This window comes from Brachyhypopomus gauderio, chromosome 4, assembly GCF_052324685.1.
Source record: "Brachyhypopomus gauderio isolate BG-103 chromosome 4, BGAUD_0.2, whole genome shotgun sequence".
Taxonomy (NCBI): domain Eukaryota; kingdom Metazoa; phylum Chordata; class Actinopteri; order Gymnotiformes; family Hypopomidae; genus Brachyhypopomus; species Brachyhypopomus gauderio.
The window spans coordinates 20,171,556-20,176,761 of NC_135214.1; the positions used below are offsets into that span (position 1 = coordinate 20,171,556).

Consider the following 5,206-nt stretch of genomic DNA (forward strand, 5'->3'; position numbering starts at 1 on the left):
ACTTTCTGATTTATTGATCCACACAGAGATCCTTCACCAGCTGTACCAGCGACATCCTGTTTCTCAGATGCGGTAAGAGGTAACATCTCTACCTCTTACCGCATTACACTGTCGTTAATTTCATTAATGTCACACACAAAAGGAATATGTGCACAAAAGAAAATGTGTGAAAGGCTTAAAACTCTACACCAGGCGTACTCAACTAAATTTGTCCGCGGTCCAATTTTGGCAGATACCTGTGACCTGAGGTTGTTGTTGACCGGGGGGGGGGGGTTGGCGAACATAAGTTGTTGAGCGGGGTGGCGAACGTATCACTCGTGACGGAGTGTTTTTTCAATAGCCCTGAAATAAATTTTGAAAATTTTTCAAAATTTTTTGGTCCGTATCCAGTTAATCAGGAATGAGATCCGGACCGCGGTCCGCCAGTTGAGTACCCCTGCTCTACACTAATGACTCAATTGACAGTGGGCATTGTCTGCATAATCTTGGACTAAAGCAACCAGGTTGGTTAGTTAAGACTATGCTCCAAGAATGAGCTACAGCATCATTGCTACCCCCTCCCCCATTGATCTAGGTCTCCATCAGTACTATGGCTATTTCCTACTACATAATCATGTTTACTTCTCTCACACGTACAGGCTTCTAGTATATTCAATGATCAGTAGTGTTTTTAGCAGTGATGAGCAGTGTTTTTGAGCAGGGTGCAAGATGTTGGTGGGAAAGGCACAAGTAAAAGTTAGGGCTCATGTCCAGTAACATATGGAAGGCATTTGACCTAGACACCCCTCATGTCCTCATGGGGAGAACCACAGAGACAACAAAACAAAGATCCAGACAGTTACGCAAGTAATGGTGATCCAACCAGACATCCTGAAAGCAAATAAAATGCAGACAAGAGTAGTAGTAATACATGTGGCAATCCCATATGATGGAAACATCTAATGGGAAGGGGAGGTAAAGTTGGAGAAATACGAGGTAATGAAAGAGGAAATGGTATATATATATATATATATATATATATATATATATATATACACATATATACACATATATGGAACACTAATATAATAATAAATATAATATAATTATAATATTATAATATAATAATAAATATATATTTATTATATAATATATAATAAATATAATAAATATAATAAATAATATAATAAATAGTTCAGTTAAAATGTGATTCATTTTTCTTGCTATTCCTTCATCATTGAATTCGTCACCCAGTTTGCATATATTGAGGTAATTTTACTTCCAAATCATGCAACATTGTTATGGCACATTCTTCAGAACCTCCACCTATGATGGTAAACATTTGGTCCAAGGCAGAGCTGGTGCGTATGGAACCAAAACATCTGCATTCATTGTGCATTTATTGAGAATGATAGTGCAAACCATTCACATGCATACACCCTTATATTACTGTTTTTCTCTATTGCCAAAACACAAAACCCAGTACTCTAAACAAAATGACCAGTTACCTAAACACATTTAGTAAAACTACCCCCCATTTGCCACAACCACAAACACAATTCACCTGTAGACACTGTTCACAAAACCCATCCCCTTTTTCTCAAAACTATATCTCTGCTCCAATATGCATTGTGAAGCCCATGTGATGCAAAATGCCAACCACAGTCAGCAAAACCTGAACACAATCAACATACCTGGTGTCATTCAGGAAACACAACGACTCATAATTGAAAACACATGTTGCAAATGATGTGACCACACCTATATAAGTTAGTCTGCTGAAGGTTCCAAACAAAAATGGATGATCAAGGCAGAAGAGGAGGAGTTTGTGTCAGAGGAGGGAGAGGAGCGGGCCGAGGAGTGGGCCAGAGAGGAGCGGTTCGAGGAGTGGGCCAGAGAGGAGCGGGCCGAGGAGTGGGCCAGAGAGGAGCGGGTCGAGGAGTGGGCCAGAGAGGAGCGGGTCGAGGAGTGGGCCAGAGAGGAGCGGGCCGAGGAGTGGGCCAGAGAGGAGCGGGCCGAGGAGTGGGCCAGAGAGGGCGAGAAGCAGTCCAAAGAGGAGCAGGCCAAGGAGGAAGAGGAGAAGGAGGGCGAGCAAGACAACGCATTTTCATTACAGATGAAATGAGAGCAACAGTCATTGTCCACGGCATGACAATGACCGAAGCGGGACAATGAGTCCAACCTAACCTCAGCAGATTCTCAGTGGCCACCATTATTCGGGCCTTCAGAGAACACAACAGGTACTGTATGTACTAGGTTTTTAGTCACTACTGTACACTAGATGTTTACAGTATACAGTACTATAGTGGAGTGCACCTACATACAGACAAGTGCAATCATGGTTACAGTAAAAGTGTGTACTGCAAGGACCATTTCTGACCAAATGACTGTTTGTTTCTCTAGAGTTGAAAGATTGCCATTTGCAGGTGGGAGGCCTTCCAGATTCACACCAGCCCAAGAGGTCCTCATTGTGGATATGGTCCGGGAGAACAATATGATAAGACTACGGGAGATACAGGAGAGGATCACTGGTGACATTAGCCGGGTTTCCATCCAAACCTTTCGAAAAAATAATGCGCAATTTCCAAGTTTCGGCAGAAAAATATGCGAATTAAGCCTTGTTTCCCATTACAGTTATGCGAATAAACTTTAGATCACGTGAGAGGACGCCAAACAATAGTGGTTTTATGTCCATCTGGCAGTTGTGCATTTTTGCACGTTGAGGTTTTGAAACATTTTTTTCTTTTTCTTTTCTATACATGGAGAAGTTAAATTCAATTTTTGCTCTCTCCAGAACTGTTTTTGTATGCATTTGCCATCTTTACATCGCGATCATGTACAGAACCACATGACTTGAGGCATGAAACGTCATAGTTTATGCGAAAAACCCTTTTCCATCCAGTTTTTCCGAATTTTGGCGATGCGATAGTCTAACTTTTCCACCTCCTCCTAGTGTAAAAATCTTTTTGCGATATTTGGGGCTTTTTTCGAATTTTGGTCTTTTTCCATCCAGCTTTTTTCATGCGCATTTTCAAAATGCGCAAAAACTCGGTGGATGGAAAACCCTTGAATGTGAACTTTCAGAACATGACAATGTCAGCCTGACAACCATAGACAGAGTCCTCAAGCGCCAGAGAGTACGCATGAAGCAGGCCTATAGGGTACCCTTTGAGCGCAACTCTGACAGAATAAAACACCTACGTCACCAGTATGTGCAAGTAAGTACAGTACAATCCATGTACACGGTGGCCTACAGTACTTTACATGCAATACTATATTATCGTACTGTAATGTGCTGTATTGACTGTCTGTCTGAACACCTGAAAACGCTTTTTGTTTCCACAGAGGATCTTCGAGTTGGAGTCCATGGCCAGACCCCATGAATTTATATTTGTGTATGAGGCTGGCTTCAACCTCAACAAAAGGAGGAGAGGCCATAACATCATAGGACGGAGAGCTATCGTTGATGTGCCCGGCCAACGTGGAGGAAACATCACTCTGTGCTGCAATGAGTTCTAGAGGGCTTCTCCCACCGGCATGCTAAACTTGGTGCCTACAACACTGAGCGTCTCCTCACTTTCCTAGGAGAGCTCAGAGATGTTTTGCATGACAATGACCACCCGAATGCTGGGCCAGCTGATCACCACGACCAGCAGAATCCTGGGCCGGCTGATCTTCCCATATATGTCATCCTCTGGGACAATGCTAGTTTCCATTGCACCATCCAGGTCAGAGTGGTTTAACATCAACCAGCAATTTATTAATGTGTGTCTGCCACCCTACTCTCCATTCCTAAACCCAATAGCAGAGTTCTTCTCATCATGGCGGTGGAAGGTCTATGAGCGCCAACCTTACACCAGAGAGAACCTTCTCAGTGCTATGGACCTGGCCTGTGATGATGTGGCTGTGGAGGCATTCCAAGGCTGGGTGCGGCATGCCAGGGCGTTCTTCCCACATTGTTTGGCTATGGACAATATTGCCTGTGACGTTGATGAGGTCCTGTGGCCCGACCCAGCCCGACAACGTGATACCGTCCAATGATTTCAGTGTCAACATACAACATACTGTATCAATTTACAGAAATCGCACCCTGAACATTGTTTTCGATTGTTACTGTACTGTATCTATTGTGTGTACTGGATCCTCCATGGAGTTTACAGTACTCATTTCTGCATTGAGTTGTGATATTACTGCATTTTCTGCATTATTCATTATTCCTATGAAATGCACAAATCTATAGTAAATGCCCAATACATATTTGAGAATAAATAAGGTTGCTCAAATGCATCCTGGCAGTTGTGAAACTGTAAATAGAACAGTCTCACACTTTGAAAATTGTGTTTTCAATATTTTTGGTAATGTGGTTAATGATGCTCAGTGTACATTTTTTGCAGGCCTTGCGCGGTATTGTGGTGTCAAAGTTTGCTTTTGAGCATATGAGCAACTGTTTTGGTGTGATGGGTTGGTTTTGAGCATATGAGCAACTGTTTTGGTGTGATGGGTTGGTTTTGAACATATGAGCAACTGTTTTGGTGTGATGGGTTGGTTTTTATCATATGAGCAACTGTTTTGGTGTGACGGGTTGGTTTTGAGCATATGAGCAACTGTTTTGGTGTGATGGGTTGGTTTTGAGCATATGAGCAACTGTTTTGGTGTGATGGGTTGGTTTTGATCATATGAGCAACTGTTTTGGTGTGACGGGTTGGTTTTGATCATATGAGCAACTGTTTTGGTGTGATGGGTTGCTTTTGAGCATATGAGCAACTGTTTTGGTATGATGGGTTGCTTTTGAGCATATGAGCAACTGTTTTGGTGTGATGGGTTGGTTTTGAGCATATGAGCAACTGTTTTGGTGTGATGGGTTGGTTTTGAGCATATGAGCAACTGTTTTGGTGTGATGGGTTGGTTTTGATCATATGAGCAACTGTTTTGGTGTGATGGGTTGGTTTTGAGCATATGAGCAACTGTTTTGGTGTGATGGGTTGGTTTTGATCATATGAGCGACTGTTTTGGTGTGATGGGTTGGTTTTGATCATATGAGCGACTGTTTTGGTGTGATGGGTTGGGTTTGATCATATGAGCAACTGTTTTGGTGTGATGGGTTGGTTTTGAAAAGAGACTGTGAGGTTGTGTGTATGTAGCTTTAGAAAAGTGTTTTGGGTTTGTGAAAAATGAGGGGGGGTATCGTGAAATGTGTTTAAGCAATAGAGAAAAGCTGTAACTTCAT

At 42.4% G+C, this 5,206-nt stretch overlaps 1 long non-coding RNA gene across 1 annotated transcript; it reads left to right on the forward strand.

Moving 5' to 3' along the window:
- Positions 1–2,154: 2,154 nt before the first annotated feature.
- Positions 2,155–3,655, forward strand: LOC143511633 (uncharacterized). Its single transcript, XR_013130202.1, has 3 exons — positions 2,155–2,219; positions 2,383–3,197; positions 3,325–3,655. It is a non-coding gene; the product is annotated as an uncharacterized LOC143511633 (long non-coding RNA).
- The last annotated feature ends 1,551 nt before the right edge of the window (positions 3,656–5,206 follow it).